The following is a 21412-nucleotide window of genomic DNA, read 5'->3' on the forward strand; positions in this document are numbered from 1 at the left end:
GAAATTACACATACATGCTGCACGTGTGTCATTCGATCTATTCGCCAAATCTTGCGTGTGCGCGCGGAAAACAGGAGAAGCAGCGGAAGGAACGCAGGACGATTGTTGTATTGTACATTCCGTGGACGCCGACCGACGGCGAAATCAGTACAACCCAGTGCAGTGCAAGCCTGCAGTCCACCTCCTCCGATACCGGACCACGCGAGCCATCCCGCCCAGCTTTCAACCACCCACTGTGGTTGCTTAGTGGCTATGGTGTTTGGCTACTAAGCACGAGGTCGCGGGTTGGAAGCCCGGCCACGGCTGCCGCACTTCGATGGGGGCGAAAATACCCGTGTACTTAGATTTAGGTGCACGTTAAAGAACCCCAAGTGGTCCAAGTTTCCAGAGTCCTCCACTGGGGCGTGCCTCAAAATTAGATCGTAGGTCTGCATGTAAAACCCCATAATTATTTTTTTAGCTCTTAACCTTGCCAAGGTGGCACTCTCATCCCTAGAGTTTGTACCAGTGCTAAGTGGTACAACTGGAACATTGGCGGAAAGAAAAGTAGAGGAGAGATTGATAGGACAGGATCCGTCAGAGGCACCGGTAATGGTACAATGGGGATATAGATGTAATCAGGAAGAAAATGAAAATCACGGCCCCTTCCAGTCCGGGAAGATGGTGGAACAGCGAAGCTGTGTTAGTTACACCGAATGTTGCGCTACGCAACTAAAACAAGAAGAAACGGGCTTTACTCGTTGCAGCGCTGAGCACCAACATGGTGGGCGTGATTGCCGGACAGTGCCCACCTTCCAAGATGAACAGACTTTCGGAGAGAGATGCCGTTGCTCTTCTGCCACAATACTTTTCACCGGAGCCTAACGGGGTAGTCCAGTCGCACAAATTCATAATCATCGTCACCCTGGTTACGCCCACTGCAGGGCAATGGCCTCACCCATACTATTCCAACTACCCCGCTCATGTACTAATTGTGGCCATGTCGTCCCTGCAAACTTCTTAATGTCATCTGTCCACCTAACTTTCTGCCGCCCCCTGCTACGCTTCCCTTCCCTTCAAATCCAGTCCGTAACCTTTAATGACCATCGGTTATCTTCCCTCCTCATTACATGTCCAGCCCATGCCCATTTCTTTTTCTTGATTGCAACTAAGATGTCATTAACTCGCGTTTGTTCCCTCAACCAATCTGCTCTTTTCTTATCCCTTAACGTTACACCCATCATTCTTCTTTCCATAGCTCGTTGCGTCGTCCTCAACTTAAGTAGAACCCTTTTCGTTAGCCTCCAGGTTTCTGCCCCGTACGTGAGTAGTGGTAAGACACAGCTGTTATACACTTTTCTCTTGAGGGATAATGGCAACGTGCTGTTCATGAGCTGAGAATGCCTGCCATACGCAACCCAGCCCATTCTTATTCTTTTGATTATTTCAGTCTCATGATCCGGATCCGCGGTCACTATTTGCCCTAAGTAGATATATTCCCTTACCACTTCCAGCGCCTCGCTACCTATCGTACACTACTGTTCTCTTCCGAGACTGTTAAACATTACTTCTTTCTGCAGATTACAGTTTCTACATTTTACTTTCTACATTACAGTTATCTGGAGATTAATTTTTAAACCCCCACCCTACTGCTTTGCCTCTCCTGGTCAGTGAGCATGCATAGCAATTGGTCTCCTGAGTTACTAAGCAAGGCAATATCATCAACGAATCGCAAGTTACTAAGGTATTCTCCATTAACTCTTATCCCAAATTATTCCTAATCCAGGTCTCTGAATACCTCCTGTAAACATGCTGTGAATAGCATTGGAGAGATCGTATCTCCCTGCCTGACGCCTTTCCTTATTGGGATTTTGTTGCGTTCTTTATGGAGGACTACGGTGGCTGTGGAGCCGCTATAGATATCTTTCAGTATTTTACATACGGCTCATCTACCCCCTGATTCCGTAATGCCTCCATGACTGCTGAGGTTCCGACTGAATCAAGCGCATTCTCGTAATCAATGAAAGCTATGTATAAGGGTTGGTTATATTGCGCACATTTCTCGATCACCTGATTGAAAGTGTGAATATGGTCTAATGTTGAGCAGCCTTTACGGAATCCTGCCTGGTCCTTTGGTTGACAGAAGTCTAAGGTGTTCCTGATTCTATTTGCGATTACCTTAGTAAATACTTTGTAGGCAACGGGCAGTAAGCTGATCGGTCTATAATTTTTCAAATCTTTGGCATCCCCTTTCTTATGGATTAGGATTATTTTAGCGTTCTTCCAAGATTTCGGTACGCTCGAGGTCATGAGGAATTGTGTATACAGTGTGGCCAGTTTTTCTAGAACAATCTGCCCACCATCCTTCAACAAATCTGCTGTTACCTGATCCTCCCCAGCTGCCTTCCCCCTTTACATACCTCCCAAGGCTTTCTTTTGTTCTTCCGGCGTTACTTGTGGGGTTTCGAATTCCTCTAGACTATTCTCTCTTTCATTATCATCGTGGGTTCCACTGGTACTGTATAAATCTCTATAGAACTCCCTCAAGACTGCCTCTATTATCCCTGAAGAGAAAAATGTATAATAGCTGTGTCTTACCAGTACTCACCTACGGGGCAGAAACCTGGAGGCTTACGAAAAGGGTTCTACTTAAATTGAGGACGGCGCAACGAGCTATGGAAAGAAGAATGATAGGTGTAACGTTGAGGAATAAGAAAAGAGCAGATTGGGTGAGGGAACAAACGCGAGTTAATAACATTTTAGTTGAAATAAAGAAAAAGAAAAGGGCATGGGCTGGACATGTAATGAGGAGGGAAGATAACCGATGGTGATTAAGGGTTACGGAATGGATTCCAAGGGAAGGTGAGCGTAGCAGGGGGCGGCAGATAGTTAGGTGGGCGGATGAGATTAAGTTTGCAGGGACGACATGGCCACAATTAGTACATGACCGGGGTTGTTGGAGACGTATGGGAGAGGCCTTTGCCCTGCAGTGGGCGTAACCAGGCTGATGATGATGATGATGAGAACTCCTCAGTCACATGAACTATTTCATCCATATTAGTAATGATATTGCCGGCTTCGTGTCTTAACGCATACATCTGATTATTGCCAATTCCTAGTTTCTTGTTTACTGCTTTTAGGCTTCCTCCGTTCATGAGAGTATGTTCAATTCTATCCATAATATACTTCCTTATGTCAGCTGTCATATGCTTGTTAATTAACTTCGAAACTTCTGCCAGTTCTATTTTAGCTGTAGGGTTATAGCCGTTCATATATTGGCGTTTCTTGATCAGATCTTTTGTCTCCTGCGATAGCTTACTGGTATCCTGTCTAACGGAGTTAGCACCGTCTTCTATTTCACACTTCTTAATGATGCCCGTAAGATTGTCGTTCATATCTTCCACACTAGGGTCCTCTTCCTGAGTTAAAGCCGAATACCTGTTCTGTAGCTTGATCCGGAATTCATCTATTTTCCCTCTTACCGCTAGCTCATTGATCGACTTCTTATGTACCAGTTTCTTCCGTTCCCCCCTCAAGTCGAGGCTAATTCGAGTTCTTACCATCCTATGGTAACTGCAGCACACCTTCCCGATTACGTCCACATCTTGTATGATGCCAGGGTTTGCGCAGAGTATGAAGTCTATTTCATTTCTACTCTCATCATTCGGGCTCCTCCACGTCCACATTCGGCTATCCCACTTGCGGAAGAAGGTATTCATTATCCGCATATTATTCTGTTCCACAAACTCTACTAATACCTACCCTGCTATTCCTAGTGCCTATGCCATATTCCTCCACTGCCTTGTCTCCAGCCTGCTTCTTGCCTACCTTGGCATTGAAGTCGCCCATCAGTATAGTGTACTTCGTTTTCACTCTACCCATAACCGATTCCACGTCTTCATAGAAGCTTTCGACTTCCTGGTCATCATGACTGGATGTATGGGCGTAGACCTGTACAACCTTCATTTTGTACCTCTTATTAAGTTTCACAACAAGGCCTGCCACCCTCTCGTTAATGATAGAGTTCCTGGATGTTACCAGCCATATCCGCATTAATCAGGAATCCGACTCCTAGTTCTCGTCTCTCCGCAAAGCCCCGGTAGCACAGGACGTGCTCGTTTTTTAGCACTGTAGATGCCTCTTTTGGTCTCTTAACTTCACTGAGCCCTCTTATATCCCATTTACTGCCCTCTAATTCCTGCAATAGCACTGCTAGACTCGCCTCACTAGATAACGTTCTAGCGTTAAACGTTGCCAGGTTCATATTCCAATGGCGGCCTGACCGGAGCCAGGGATTCTTAGCACCCTCTGCTGCGTCGCAGGTCTGACCGCCGCCGTGGCCAGTTGCTTCGCAGCTGCTGGGGACTGAGGGCCGGGGTTCGATTGTTCTGTTAATATAGGAGGTTGTGGCCAAGTACTGCACCAGGGTGGCCAATGCTGCTCTAATGAGGGAGTGCGTTACCGGTTCTGGTCAGCGGGATCAGACCGCACTCCAGGTCTGTTTCACACTCCGTGCCTGTTTTCTTCAAGAGTAGCCAATTGCCCGGTGAGCTAGCCAAATATTTTTTGTGCCCATTCGTCAGGTGGCAAGCACGTCCAATTTCGGAGACAGTCTGGACAGAATGCGGCGAGACAGCATTTTATGTGGGTTGCAAAGCTCAAGTGTTCGTCGGTAGCTTTTAACGAAAACAGGCCTGACCAGAAGCGAGGCCGAAGAAACAGCGCTGGCAGCTGAGTTGGCTGATGACACCGAAAAAGGGACAGTCGTGGCCAAGTCGGCCGAATACGTGTATGTGGTAACAGAGAACGGTCCACCCAGAAAAGGACGTCGAATGTCGTGCTTCAGGGGTGAAGGTCAGGGACACAGCGCGGAAACGTGCCGTTTCTGCTCAGCTGTATGCTACAAAAGTCGTCATCTTGGGCTCCTGGTGAGGGTGTCCTTTCATCGCTCAGACAGATCGCCTACCACGCCACGAGCGTCACATCAGGACTTTAGAATGCTGGGGCCGAGGGATAACCACGCCAAAGCTGATGGCCCACTAATGGTGGGAGCTGCTGAAGACTACGTCGGGTCGCTCGGGACAGTCAAGCCGCTTGTGCGTACATTGGAGTGGGACGGAGCTCCCGTCACCGTGCAGCTAGACACGGGGTTGCTCGTTGCAATCATCACGTGGACAAGGTTTATAAAACATCAGGCGGCCTGGCCTAAACTCCAAGACTCCCCGTTGAACTTAACTTGTTTCGTCGGTAAACTTCCGGTGCACGCACAGTTGAAGCTCAACGTTTCCATAGGAGGGCGCTCCGTGGCAGCCACCTTGACCGTCCTTGAATGCAAAGGGCCCAACCTGTGTGGCCAAAGGTGAGCCCTTCATCATAGATTCAGCAAAAAGGTTGAGGTCGGAGACCTGTTACGAGAATGTTCAGAGCTGTTTGAACCTGGTCTGGTCCTTATAGAGGGTCCTCCTGCCCACTTTCACCTAAACGAAACCGCCTTTCCAAGGTTTTGCAAAGATAGTCAAATGCCGTACGCGTTACGTTCCCAAGTAGCCGAAGAAATTAATCGGCTAGTAGAAAGCGGCATTCTCAAACCGGTGCCACACTCCGAATGGGGTGCGCCCATAGTTCCAGTGGTGAAACTCAAGGGCAGCATAATGTTTTCTGGGAATTTCAAGGTCACAGTGGATCAAGCCTGTCCTACAGCGCAGCATCCTCTTCACGGCGTGGATGATATACTTGCTACGCTAAACGGAGGGGAAGTTTTTACTACGATTGACCTCCGCGACGCTGCATCGGGGTGCCTTTGGATGAAGAATCCCAGCTCCTGACGACCGTGAACACGAAGAAGAGGCTGTCCGGTTTCACTCAACTGACATTCGGGGTTTCGTCGGCACCGGCGTTGTTTTAGAGCTGCATGGAGGCGATACTCCAAGGTTTGCCAGGGCTATCTAGATGTCATTCTTGCAGAAAAAAGAAGAATGATTCCACCACACTTCGCAAAGTACTAGAGTGGTTGAAAGCGTCGGGAATGCGTTTGCAGCCAGACAAGCCCAAATTTCGCCAACCGGAAGTTGACTTCCTAGGTCACATAGTAAGTGCTCACAGGGTACAGCCGAAGACAGGAAATATTGATGCAATCGTTGAAGTCAATGAGTCGCAAAGCGCAGCGGAACTGCAGTCATTCTTGCGAAGCAAGCAGGCTTTGACGAGGTAAAGACGAAGCTCAAAGAAGCGGACTGGCTAGCTCATTTTGACGGCGACAAGCCACTAATTCGGGAGTGCGACGCATCGCAAGTTGGAATCGGCGTGGCGCTGTCACATGATGTGGGCCAGCGTGTGTTGCGCCCGGTTGGCTTCCGCTACCGTATACTCAACCAAGCGGAGCGTAACTATTCACAGTTAGAGCGGGAAGCCCTCGCGTTGGTGTTTGGTGTGCTGAAATTTCATGCATATCTGCTCAGCAGAGTTTTCATCTCGATAAGAGACCACAAACCGCTCGTGGGCTTCTTCCATTCCGACAAGCCTGTGCCTGCCATGGCTACGGGCCTGATCCAGCGCTGGGCCTTGATCTTGAGCGCCTACAGCTAGAACATCCAGCACAAGGACGGCAAGGCCAACGTTCCAGCCGACGCATTCATCTGGATTCCAGTAACCACGTCGACACTTCCCGATGAATCCGAAGATTGCGATGGTGGTGAGTACGTCTTTCTGACGGACAGCCTCAACGATGGAGTGATTTCGGCCAAACAGCAAGCGACCTTGACTTCGAAGGACACAGAGTTGAGCAAGGTGCGAAAATGGGTACAGGAAGGTGACCGTGGCACTTGGTGAGACAGGACGAGCCTTTAAAAGTATTCTTGAACAGAAGAGACGAGTAGACTATTAGTCACCGACTCGTGTACTCGGGCCTTCGCGTGGTGGTGCCCATCGAGACAAGAACAGTGATGCTACATCTGTTGCACGACACACATCAAGGAATCAGAGCGATGAAACCACTAGCCCGCTCGCTGTTCTGGCACCTGCGGATTGATGCTGACATAAAGCGGCTCGTAAAAAGTTTCCATGTTTGCGTGCAAGCGGCTCCTTGCCTCCTAGACAGGAAGCGGTGCCCTCGCCGGAAATGGGTTAGCGTTGGTCATGCCTGCATATAGATTTCGCCAGTCCTTTGCAGGGTGCATGTTGCTGATATTGGTAGATGCTCATACCAAGTGGATTGAGGTTGTGCCCATGAAAATCCCCACAGCGTGCTCAACCATCAAGGCCTTGCGCAGCACTTTTAGCATGTTTGGTATACCGGAAACCATCGTGTCGCCTAACCATCCTCAGTTCACGGCGAGAGAGTTCGCCGACTTCCTGCAGCTGAATAACGTCGTACATTGGCGCACCGCACCGTATCACCCACAGTCAAATGGACTGGCAGAAAAGGCAGCGCGAACAGTAAAGCAGAGATTGAAGGAAATCTGGCAAGGGTCGTTACAAACCCGTTTTACAAGGATCCTGCATAGTTACCGAAGGACCCCGTTGGCCTGCGGAGAAACTCCTGTAATGCGGATGTTGGGGTTCCAGGCGCGTTCTAGTATAGACAAAGAAGCTGTGGTGTCTCTTGCTCCGGTCGAACGTAACCCCTGCCATACTCACGTGCCCGCATTCTTGCAGACAGGCAATCCAGTGTGGGCACGTAACTTTGGACAAGCAGAGCCCTGGACGCAGGCCACGATCCGGGAAACATAAGGCGCCCAATGGTAACGGCAAATTGCACTACGGAGAAGGTCATGCGCCGTCACTTGGACCAAGTGAGGGTGCGACTTCCGGACAGTTCACTGGCCAATTGACTAGTCCAGCGTCGCACCGACATCCCGTCGGGAAGCACCACGTCCAGAACCATATGACCCACCTGCAGCAGCGTCGACTGCATCTACATGCCTGCCGCTCCTAGATGCACTCCCCTTCTGAGGAGGTCTACTCAGATCTGAAGGCCTCCCCAGCGGTTCTCCCCTTAAATAGGGGGCGTCGGGCATGAAGAAGGTTGTTCTGACGTCAGCGCGCATGCCTCGCGCGGCGCCTACCACGGAGTATCTGGTGGCTATCACTTTCTCTACCCGTGTTCTTGTCTGGTTAACATGTGATTTGGGGCATTAAACACAGCGCCTTAAGAAAAAGCCAGCTTTTTTCCTCGTTGGTATTAGCAGTGCTGACGTCTGGTCACTTCACAGAGTGCACACACTATGTAAAAAGCTGTGAGGCGCTTCAGTTGAGCAATGGAATAACGGCTCGGTTATTAAAATAAGGTGCTCTGATTTACTTATCGATAGCATTTGTTATAACTATGATGGTGCCTCAGTTAGTTTAGTAATAGCTCTTCGCTTTGATCCCAGCACGAGATTTTATAACGTATCTTGGTCATTACGTTAGTGATGTGATAATACGGCCACATATTTTGCGTTTTTTATGCTAATGCCAGAATTATAACTAACAATTTTCCCCAGTTTCTTTCACCAGTTTTGTCATGTTGTTCTCATGTTATATGCATCGCAGAAACATGGCTTCATGCAGATTTTCATGACTCCGAATTCACGCCTCCTGGTTACATTGGTGTTCGGTATGACTATCAGAATAAGAAAGGTGGTGGTGTTGCTTTAGTTTTACGTTCAGATTTTAACTTTACGGTTTCACCAGGTCCTCCTTATGTCGAATCGGTTTAGTGCAAGTTAGTAGTGCATAAGCAGAATTTACTAACTTCTGGTCTTTATCGCCCCCTCCCCCGGTAGCCCTAGTGACTTGTTCGGTAATATTTCGCACTTTACACATGAACGTGGCGTCGACAGTTATAACTTCATCTTCTTGGCGATGTTACGTTCTCGGCATTCATTGGCCTTCCTTCTAATATTCCGGCAGTAGTGCCTCCATTTGTAGAGATTTAGTTACATTTCCTTTGTTGCACAACCTTATACAACTACTTGGCGAGAAAACGCAGGAGAACTCCATACTTGATTTAGTGCTTATCAGCGACAGTCTTGCTCATTTAGGCTTTAGGTATGATATCTTAAAAGGAATCTCGGACCATAAAGCAGTTTTCGTAACAATTACCTGTCCTTTTCCACATAAACGGTTTAGCTATTCCACATTTCACAATTTCAAAAAAGTTGTATCACCGATACTTCTGCAGATAACTCCGACCACCTTTTGTCACTCTTTACCGAATGTCATAAAGACAGTCTTATTGATTGTTTTGAGTCAGTGAAATGTTGCATCAATAGTTACGTTCCATTAAAGCAAAGGCTGAATGATAAGCTTCCTTGGATTAACATGGATATCTTGTACCTGTCACGCCGTGTAGGTAGGCTACACAAATCGAAGCATTCCAATCCTGTGCTTCTCGTTCTTTTCGATAAAACTCAAGAGCAATTTCGTACTCGTACTAAAACGCTAAAGACTTCTATTTTTCAGTGCAACTCCCTATACTACTTAAGATATCGTCGCAGGCACTGAACATCAATTTTACCTAGTGGAACGTGCAGCACCTCTATCAAGACCGACGACGCTATTACTGACGATTCCGCCGTCGTTTCTAATGCTTCGAGCTCCTACTTCCAATCTCTTGTCACCCTCGATAACCAAGTAGTTCCAAAGTTTAGTTGTGATGCACAAACGAATAAACTAGGCAACATTGCCACAAGTTCTGATTGTGTCTGAAACCTAATCTTGAGTCTCGACACTAAAAAGTGTACCAGTTCAGATGGTGTCCCGAATTCTTTCCTTATAAGATAATTCCTATGGACAGGTCCGTACCTTAATGTGACCTTTCAGAAATCTTAAGACTCTGGGGAAGTACCAACTAAATGGAAAACAGACAAGGTCCTCCCTTTGCATAAATTAGGTGATAACTTTTCTCTTACAGGCCAATATCGCTTACACCCCAGTCATGCATGATATTAGGGCACATTATTCACAAACACATAACTGTATTCCTTGTCTCTAATCACGTTCTAACGTATGCCCAGCATAGTTTCAGCCGTGGTTATAGCACTGACATGCATTTAGTCAGCTTTGTTCATGATATCGCGTCTAACCACGACATACGGAATCAAGTAAATGCTATATTTATTGACTTTTCTAAGTCTTCTCAGTGTAATTAACTGTGAACTATCGGTAAAACTAAATGCGACATTCACTTATCTCTGTCTTATTTCTTGGATAGGCAGTTTTCTGCATTGTCGCTAATAATTTCTTTCTTTTAACTCAGTGGAATGAACTCCTGTCGACATTACGTCAGGCGTTCCTCAGGGATCTGTATTAGGCCCTTTATTATTTCTAGCATATAATAATGATTTACCGTAGCACCGCTACTAAAATCGGACTTTATGCCGATGACTGTGTATTATAAGAATTTATTATCTCCATCCAATGACCGTAACCATGTTGCCCAATCTCTTATGTCCTTGTGCGCTTGGTGCAAAATGTGGAAAATGAATGTCAGTGGTAGTATAACAGTCGCGATGTCATTTGCCAACAGACAGAGCCCCTTCTCGTTCGAATATTCTCTGGATCACATTCAACTTAAAAGAGGGCCTCAGCATAAATAACTAGGTATCAGTCTAACCGAACATCTTTCTTAGTCTAAACACATCGAAGATCTAAACGAGAAATCCCTAACAATAATGGGTACTTGCGCCGCACTTTAGCTATTAACAGCTGTTATAGAAAACGTAGCCCTGTTCTAGAATATGCGTCTGTCCTTTGGTGCCCCTACAAACAATGTGAAATAAGATCGCTAAATAACGTTAAACGACAATGTATTCGTTTCACTCGCCCAAATTACGGCGCAGTTTCTGACTAACGCAGGCTCAACAATGCGAACATTGAGCCATTACTTTCACGTTATTGCATTGAAGCCTTAAAACGTTTATGTGCAATTAATAACTCCAACTCTGCTGTTTGTGATTGTAACTATACCACATTCACTAACGCAAGTTGTCCCCGTAGATCCACGCTTTGAACAAAACACGTATTCTTGCTCGTACTAACGCATCTAATTACAGTTTTTTCCACGTAGACTAGAGCTTTGGAATTCTCTATCCGCTAACGTTCATTCACTAACACTAAAATATTTTATAGCTACCACTGGTAAGCACCTCGCCAACATGTAAAGCGCTTCTTTTTAATCACTCATCTTTTTTTCTATCTGTGATTCTTATCTATAATGTATAGTAATGTATAATGTTCCCACTCCTGCTATAGCCCTATATTGGGCTGAAGTATAAATGAATAAATAAATAAATAAATAAATAAATAAATAAATAAATAAATAAATAAATACAAAGGCGACTTTCGGCATCACCAGTGCCAAATTTAATTTGAACCAAGTAGCCGCAAAGGCCTGTCCAGCCGGATGACTACAGCGCATCCGTGCAGCGCACCGGGAACTACGATCGAGGTACTTGCGCCCTTTAGGATGCGCTTCCGTTGCCTCTAAGTTGCGCGAATGCTGCCAGCTTCCTGAGCCCCTAGGTTCCTTGTTTAGCTTGGCCGACTTCCAAGCTCTTGTTTCAGGGAGCGCTCCGAGTGAGTGGCCAGGGGACCGATGGGGTCGTCAAATAGGAAACCTTCCGACCGCCCGCGTCGTTGTCAAGGGTAATTTCAATCAGTTCCTTTTTGGAAAAGTGAAATAGAACTGAACAAGTAACGTTGTATTTCACCTTATAATACAAGGATATATTTTGCAACGAGTGGTTGAGTACCAGTGACAGAATTTAACAAAGGAGCGCTTTCGTCATTGATCAAGTACTTGAATGTTCCGGGGGAGTCTCTAATGATGTGCTGCATTCACCTCAGTTTCTTGATTATGAAAGATCGGTTCGCAATAATATTGAATCCTCAGAAATTCTGAGCATAATTATATCACATAAGCTTGACTTAATATTTGACTTTAGTGTCCTTTCAAAAACAATGACGTACGCTCTCTGCAGGAAGCATATAAAAGTAGTGATGTCACATACAATTGTAGGCATACTTTGAACGTCATCATAGCCAACAGGACCAACAGGAGCTTCTGTCAGGCGTAATGCCTTTTTGTTATTGCTCCTGTTTCTGTAAGTGACAGAAATAAATAAACTGAACTTGAGCAACATGCGAGATGCTACAACTGGAACAGAAAATCTTTTTCTATTTACCTGGAAAGTTTGAGCTAGAAAGTGACTTAAATTATTATTTGTGTATGTTTTAAATGTCGACCAAAACGCTAAGTGTGCCGTTGAGCACACGATCATTCATCATTAGTATTGTAGTAATTTATTCTTTAACTCAACTAGAAACTATTCTTGCATGTTTTACCAGTATACATTGTACAAAAAAAAATACCCTGCCTCCGGGGATGTTAGCAGTAGATATAGTTTAATAAAGGGGAAAATAAGACATTTACCCAATCGTAGCAATTGCTATAAAGGAAACCCATACGGATTCCTCGACATAAAAGCTTCGTAGTTGATGCAAAATTCGTCCTGGTCCTGGACTCCAACCCGGGACCACCGCTTTTCTGTGGCAGTCACTGTACCTTCACCAAGCGGCTAGCAGATCATCGAGATCTATGAAGCAAAGGCAAGAGTTTGACGTAATAGTTCTGCGGAAACCCGCAAGGTGGAGGGAAGTAATTAATAAAGGGAAAATGAGACATCCACCCAACCTAGCGATTGCTACAAAGATATAGTTTATATATAGATGTACAGGTATACAGATATATATAGATATAGATATAGTTTAGTTTTCCGTCTGAGTGAAAGAAATGGTTAACTATAATTCATGGGTGAAACGAAGTCCAAAGGTGGAGAGTTGGCTTAGTATTACGATTGCGTCAACGCTTCAAAATTAGGGGACAAACATTAGCGCAGTGATTTGCCTTTCTTTGTCCCACGTCTTCCGTTATCGTATTTCGCGCTGCTAGAGCGAAGATAATAAAATAGATACGTACCTGTGTGAAATTCCCCGGCAAGTAACGAATGTGATCACTCAGGAGGTGCTGTTGTGGCTGTCCTGGGCCTCGGGGCAGCGGTGTCTGCATACGCAAGTGAAGAAAGAAGTCAGGGGCGCAGCGTTTTGGGCGTGTTGGTATGACATAATGAGGCTTATAGCGCACGAGGGGAGGAGGAGGACGCTGAAAGATATGGTACACAGAGGCGCTCTTTGTACCACGTATTTCTGTGTCCTCGTCCTTTCGTTCGCTATAAGCCTCGTACCAGTCAGCAGTTCCTGGCATGACAGCAAGAAGGACACATAGGTGTATGGTGTGAATATGCCTGAAGTTTGGACGTAGAGTAGCCCACAGTCATTTATCAGAGAGAAAATTCTCCATAATTGGGAGTTTCTCCTTATTTAAAGCATAGCAGCTCTAATTCGATGGATCACTATAGAGGTCGTGATAAGTACCAAGAACAAAAGACGGAGACGTACAAAAGCACAATTCGCAATAGGGGATCAGAAAGTTTGGACGCAGTAGTTCATAGTGTTTTTTTTTTCTTTTTTCATTGGTTAACCTAGGTAGGATATTAGGCAGCATAGTAGCAAAAGCTTGGTGGCGCAACCCACCGCCGCGTTCCAAAGGGGACGCTCATAACATCCATCCATCCATCCATCCATCCATCCTGAAATTTAACTATAACCTATGTTCACAGACTCAGTTGGATATCGAGCAGAATATCGCAATCCTCATGTGTCGTAAATTATATGTACAGCTGTATGTAACATCATAAGAAGGTCTAAAATTTTACAGATTTTAGGTTTTAATGCCGTACCTTTAGTTAGCAGGTTATGAATGTCTGCATCCTATGGAATGCTGTTTTGACCAGCTCCTATTTTATACGACTGTAGAGGACTGACGTCTCTCGAACCAGGGCTCAGACATGGAGGTGACAATGGCTCTGAGTGCGGTTGATGGTGATCCGCACACACTACTGGGACGGTGTTTGGGGATCCAGTACCTGCGAAAGCACCGGTTAAGAAGCGGTAGAGCTGAGTTAAGGAACAGTTTCTTACGTCGAGAACAAGCCCTTCATTAGCATATACACAAATTGGAGAGCAGGTGGAGGCCAAATTCAGAGGGCGCAAATTGGAAGACCAGATGTTACCCTGAACGCCAAAAACATGGATCCACTATTGACGAATACACAATTGATATAACTTCGATACTTTTTTGACGAATGCGAAAAAGAACACATGGTTTGCACAGTCATCTTGAGTTATCAAGGGTATTTTTGAAATGCGTGTATTAACTCATTTGGTAGATTTCTTGAAACAAAATTTTAAATACTTCTTCAAACGCAAAAGTATTATTTAATGTTGCAGAGCGCGCTGAGAAACGAAGTGCCTGACCAAGTTATTTTTATGTAGTTATCTTGGTTATCTCTAAAGATGGTTCCTCTGAGGATGTGAATGAAACAACAGAAGTCTAACCTCACCGGTGGCAGCTGTAGACGGTGATAGGGAGCTATTGCCGGAGTTGCCCGGGCTCGAGAACAGGGATGAAGCTGGTATGGCTTGCTGACTGCAATATTGCGACTTGAGTATATAGTGACTGCAGAAGTAGTACGACAAGGTTTTGGAAGACTATTCATTTTATCGGGAAATGTAGTATGCCTTTAATCACTGGGATTGCTTCGAATGGGTCCTGTGCTAATCATGAAGCGCAGCTAGAACACGAGAGTTGAGAGCTTCGTTGGCCGCGCGGTTCTATCAAACGTTTAACTACGCGATAAGTGCACACTGAAAATTGGCGTGAGCGAGCTGACAATCCCGCTGTCCTCTAGGCTGAACCGTAGGAATGGCCGTTTCTTTAGCGACGTCATCCCAAGGTCCGTGAAGTCAACTGAGGTGAAATGGTCCCCAGAGATGCGGTACGTGGCGTGCAGCCGGGTCGGCGACTTTTTTAAGAGGTCGCCTTTCCTGGCATACTTGACCCAAGCCTTGAACGTTGAATAAGGTTGAACAGCGTTGGACGTTGAACAACCAACTTCAACATTGATACGTTGCCAGCTGCACGTTCAGTTAATGCTCGACATAAACGTCACAACAACCTGACACCAATGTTGTTTCGACATTGCAGATAAACATGTACACGGTAATAATAACAATGCACAACGTTGCACAACTACACGTGCCAAAATGTTGCCGGATGTCACCAATGTTGACATCAGTGTGATGCCACGCTGCTGTAGCATTTCGCATGTGTACGTTCATGCAACTATGAGATATATTAATTCTCAATTGAACGTTACTCTTTATCATGCAATGAGGTATGTAGCTGTATAGTTGTTAGGCAGAAATTAATATTTTCTCAGGAACTGAATGTTGTATAGTGTTTGTTGTGCTTCTCAAAAGATATAAACTGCTACAAATTACACCATTAAATGTCGGAAGCATTTACATGGCAGAAATGCTAATTGTTGCAGCACTGCATGCCACTGCTCACCTGCTGTACGGGGGGTGGGAACTTAGTCAAGCGTCAATCGCTTTTATTACCATCCCCTCCATCAATGTAATGGTGATGGAAATAAATCACTATATTATTATTATTATAAAGTAGACAAAGTTACGCAAAATGTATTCCTTATTTTTGCACACGAAACGCGCAAGACATCGTGACTGCTTCCTTGCCACGGGCCCCAAAAAGTGGAAACGTTGAGCAGTTGCCACGATGAATAGACACACGCCTCATGATACAGCAGCTACATAAAAAGGAAGAACATACCCTCACTGTACAGTGAATACACACAAATCAAGTCTCTTTGTCAATGTTAATAACAGTGCACACTTGTTCGATTCGTGTGCGTATAGATACGCCACTAGAATAAACAAGGACCATACAGCCCCCAACACGAGCACTGTGCGTGCTCCTCTACGTTGTCATAATAGAACACGCTCATACAACAACGGTGTCGTCACCCATTGCCTGACGGCTACGGCAGCCAATCAGCAGCATGGTCATAGTTGCCTTCTTATGGGCGCTGCTGCAGCTAAGCGTAAGCAGACTATAGTTGGCTTCCGCTTGTTGGCTGGTGTCAGCTATTGGCCTATGGGGAACGTGCAACACGTGCAGGTGGCGCAAGAATTCAGTGCGCCATCGCTATGAATGGCCAAGTGATTTTCCATCCGCAGGCTACGAAGTGCCGTCTCCCCGTCCGGTACGCCAGCATTGCATGAAAGTTAGTCTGCGCGATGGCGACAGGTGTGATAAAAGGGATAGGTTTCAAGAAAGTTTCAGCGCAGTATTTGTTAAAGCCTCAAACGAAGACAAAGGACATGAGTTATACCGAAGCAATCATGTTTGCGACGTGACATAAGAAAGCGCGGACATATGACAGAGTGTTTTGAAAGGGCGATGCGCGCAGCAGGCGATTGTAAACCTGGATGCATACGCCGTCACAATCGAGGTTTTTGCTGCTTATTACGGAGTAAATTATGACACTTGGGTCCGACATGTGGTGTAGCATGATTTTAATAGCATCTGATATCTGAGTGCGATACAAGCAAGTAATGCGTACGATCTCCGAATGGTGTTGAAATTAGTCATGAGAAGAAGTTTATTGGCGGCTCCTAATGCAAAAGCGCAGCGACCGGGAACGGCGAGACAGCCCGAAGCGCTACCCAATAAGGCGACAGTAATCAACACCGCGAGCGGAGCCGAGCCGCGCTTTGGCGATGCGGCTGTGCCGCGAGGCGCGTCTTCTTCTTCACAATCTCTCCCCGGACAAAAAGAGCCATCCTGGCGCCTTAAGAATCAGGAGGCAGAGGGTCGTGGTAGGGCTTGAGACGCGAGACGTGGACACTGTCAAGGTCCACGCCGGCGCAAGTCTTCAGGTGGTGACAGTGGCTCAATTAGAAAATTCACCGGAGATGTTTGCTCCAAGACTCGGTAAGGCGCTTCGAATTTCGGGACGAGTTTCTAGGAAAGCCCCGGAGTTTGGAAAGGGACAGACAACCACACAAGAACGCCTGGAGCGTAGGTGTGTTTGGAAGCGTGTCGGTGCGGTTTTCTTTCTGGCGCTGCTGTTGCTCTGCCGTAAAGGAGCACTCTAGCTGGCGGCATTCTTCGGCCTGTCGGGCGACGTCGGACACATGTAGACACTCAGAGGCGTCAGAACGGCATGGAAGGAGCGTGTCGATGGTATGCCTAGGCTCGCGGCCATACAGGAGGAAGAAAGGTGAAAATCCCGTAGTGGCCTGGATCGCGGTGTATTATACGCGAACGTGATGATTGGAAGGATGCGGTCCCAGTTACCATGATCAGATGCCACGTACATCGACAGCATGTCACCAAGTGTGCGGTTAAATCGCTCTGTGAGCCCGTTAGTCTGGGGATGGTATGCCGTACTTGTCCGATGAATAATACGGCATTCCGAGAGCAAACTTTCGACGACTTCGGAGAGGACGGCGCGACCTCGATCGCTGAGGAGTTTTCGAGGTGCGCCGTGTCGAAGCACGAAGCGATGTAGGACGAAAAAGGCTACATCCCGCGCTGTAGCACTTGGTAAAGCAGCAATTTCGGTGTAGCGTGTCAAGTGGTCAACAGCAACTACGATCCACCGATTGCCGTCTGGCGTCATAGGAAGCGGGCCGTATAGGTCGATGCCGACGCGATCGAAGAGTGTGGCAGGGCACGGGAGCGGCTGCAAGGCACCAGGCGGGCGTAAAGGCGGCGATTTGCGGCGTTGACAGTCCAGACAGCACCGAACAAACTTTTGTACAAAATTGTACATGCCGCGCCAGTAGTAGCGGTGGCGAATTCGTTCGTACGTCTTGAAGACTCCGGCGTGGCCACACTGTGGATCGTTGTGGAAAGCGGCACATATTTGTGACCTTAAGCTGCGGGGAATCACCAGAAGCCACCGACGGCCTTCAGGAGAGTAATTGCGTCGGTGGGGCAGCTGGTCACGAATGGCAAAATGAACTGCTTGGCGTCGGAGGGTTCGGGATACAGGGATGGTCGATGATCCAGATAGATAGTCGAAAAGAGAAGCGATCCATGGGTCACGACTTTGTGCGGTGGCAAAGGAGTCCATGTCGAGAGATGAGATGGAGTGTGCGGAACTTGTTCCGCAGGCCAAGTCTGGAGGTAAAGGTGAACGAGACAGGGCGTCTGCGTCGGAGTGTGTGCGTCCGCTGCGGTATACGACGCGAATATCGTACTCCTGGATGCGTAATGCCCAACGGGCTAGGCGACCAGTGGGATCTTTCAAGTTGGCAAGCCAACAAAGCGCGTGGTGATCTGTGACCAAGTCGAATGGGCGCCCGTTCAGCTGTGGTCGGAACTTGCCAAGTGTCCATACTAAGGCCAAGCACTCTTTTTCGGTCACACTGTAATTGGCCTCAGGCTTCGTCAGCGTGCGACTCGCATAGGCGACTACGTATTCGTAGTCACGACTACTGCCGCGACTACGGCGATCGGCTGCAGCCATCGGTACCTGCCAGTACCCTGAACGCAAGTCAAGGGACGAGAAGAATTCTGCTCCCTGAAGACTGTCGAGGGCGTCGTCGATGCGCGGCAAAGGATAGACTTCTTTGCGCGTTACCTTATTTAACCGACGGTAGTCGATGGAAAAGCGAATAGACCCGTCCTTCTTGCGAACGAGAACGACAGGAGATGCTCAGGGACTGTGCGAAGGTTGAATAACATCACAGCGCAGCATATCTCCGACTTGGGTGGTAATGACCGTACCGCGTCTCTTCGGCAGAGACGCGGTACGGTCGTTGACGTAACAGCTGATGTGAACCGGTGTCAATGTAGTGCTGCACTTCCGACGTGCGGCCCAAGTGAGGTTGTGAAACGTCGAATGAACTTCTAAAGTGGTGCAGGAGATCAAGAAGGTCGGCGCGTTCGGCAGGTGTGAGGGTATCGGCGATGGCATTCGAGAATGCATCCTTGGACGTCTCCTCAAGCGCGGAAATCGAAGATGACTGGCGGGAGTCGATATCAAAAGAGTCTCCGGGGACGTCAACCAAGGACGAATAGTCGAGGAGTTCCACGATGTCAAGGCATTCACTAACGAGCAACGTAATAGGCGCACAGAGGGGACTGCAAAAGTATATATTGCTGCAGCCACCGGCCACGTCAAGTGTTGCGAAGGGTAGTGGGAGAGATTTACGGCTCATGAAGACGTCGGACGGTGTGAAGAGGACCGTTGCATCAGTGATGGCATCGCAAGAGTCGGGTACGAGAGCGAAGGAGCCAGGTGGAATATCTGTGTCCTCGCGCTCGGTAAGTTTAGAAGGGTGGTCACGATCTTCGTGCAAGGGTGCGTCACAAGGGGAAAATTCAACTTCGGCGCGTGCGCAGTGGATCACGGCTTTATGACGGGATAAGAAGTCCCATCCGAGGATGACGTCATGCGAGCAGGTGGGAAGAACGATACACTCGACTATAAACAATGCCGTGAATAAGCACACGTACAGTACAGGCTGCGTGCGGAGTTACGTGCTGCGCGCTTTCCGTACGAAGCGACAGTCCAGAAAGCGGCGTGGTCACCTTGCGCAGTGAACGGCACAGTTTGGCGGCTATCACAGAAACGGCTGCGCCGGTATCCACAAGAGCGAATGCAGGAACACCTTCTACACAAATTCCGACCACGTTAGCAGGACAGGCGCGAGGACTTGGACAGTTCGAATGGGGCGCAGTTCTTGCCTCGTGAACTGCGACGTTCAGTTTTCTTGGTCAGGTGGCGCGGGTCGCGACGCATTGGGGAGAGCGAGCGTCGGCGAGGGGATGGCGAGCGACGCGACCGAAATTCTGGAAGGTCAGCACGAGCATACGGTTGGGGGGAAGGAGTGGCGTATTGGTGAAAGGGCTGGCTGTCGTACTGCAAGGGCCGAACGGCGTCGCCGAACGCTTGAGGCCGACGGCGGCAATATCGGACGACGTGTCCGGGAGTGCAGCAAGAATAAGAAATGGGACCATTGTCAGGCGTCCTCCAAGGATTAGCTCTCGGTGCGGTCCAAGAACAGCATGGGCTTCTGGTGGCACCGGTTGGGAATGGGTCGCGAAAGACGCAGGCGGAGGCCTGCGTACTGCCTGCGCGTACGTAAGAGGCGCGGCCACAGGCAGGACTGGCTGCGCATAGGTGGGAGGCGTGGCGACAGGCTGCACTGCCAGCGCTGCGTTGAGATTCGCGGCTGCAGGCGGCTGATGGTGTGCGAAAGGGACAACTTGAGTGACCTCTTCGGAAATGAGAGTGCGGAGCGTGTTTGGAAGACGGGAGGTGGGCTCCTGAGTCATCATCATCATCATCATCATCAGCCTGATTACGCCCACTGCAGGGCAAAGGACTCTCCCATATTTCTCTAATTACCCCGGCCTTGTACTAACTGTGGCCATGTTGTCCCTGCAAACTTCTTAATCTCATCCGCCCACCTAACTTTCTGCCGCCCTCTGCTGCGCTTCCCTTCCCTTGGAATCCATTCCGTAACTCTTAATGACCATCGGTTATCTTCCCTCGTCATTACGTGTCCTGCCCATGCCCATTTCTTTTTCTTGATTTCAACTAAGATATCATTAACTCGCGTTTGTTCCCTCACCCAATCTGCTCTTTTCTTATTCCTTAACGTTACCCCTATCATTCTTCTTACCATAGCTCGTTGCGTAGTCCTCAATTTAAGTAGAACCCTTTTCGTAAGCCTCCAGGCTTCTGCCCCGTACGTGAGTACTGGTAAGACACAGCTGTTATAAACTTTTCTCTCGAGGGATAATGGCAACCTGCTGTTCATGATTTGAGAATGCCTGCCAAACGCACCCCAGCCCATTCTTATTCTTCTGATTATTTCAGTCAGAAGAATAAGAATGGGCTGGGGTGCGTTTGGCAGGCATTTGGAAGAGGACTAAAGAAAGTTGGCGGGCAACTTCCTCACGCACGAAGTCATTGACCCGTTGAAATAATGAGCATGGGTCGTACATGCTGTCAAGGCTTGCCACCAAGTCTTCTCTTCCCAGAGCACGCCGAGTCGAAGCGCGTTGCTTCCTTAACTCATCGCAACTTTGGCATAGGCTGACGACTTCAGACGCAGTGCGCCGATTCCTGGCTAGGAGCATCTGGAAAGCGCCGTCATCGATGCCCCTTCAGTATATGGTGAATTCTCTCAGCTTCGGGTACTGCGGCGTTGACTCGTTTACACATGTCAACGACGTCTTCATTCTAGCTCGTGAACGTTTCTGCCGTCTGCTGTGCTCGGGCGCGCAAGCGTTGTTCGGCGCGCAGCTTGCGAACAGCGGGTCGACCGAACACGTCCGTAAAGGTTGTCTTGAAGAGTGACCATGTGGGTAAGTCACTTTCGTGGTTGTGAAACCACAGTTGGGCAACACCAGCCAGATAAAAGATGACGTGGGTTAACTTGGCTGGATCATCCCACTTGTTGTGTGCGCTCACCCGTTCATATGACGCAAACCAGTCTTCTACGTCTT

This window comes from Dermacentor andersoni, chromosome 8 (assembly GCF_023375885.2).
Source record: "Dermacentor andersoni chromosome 8, qqDerAnde1_hic_scaffold, whole genome shotgun sequence".
NCBI lineage: Eukaryota > Metazoa > Arthropoda > Arachnida > Ixodida > Ixodidae > Dermacentor > Dermacentor andersoni.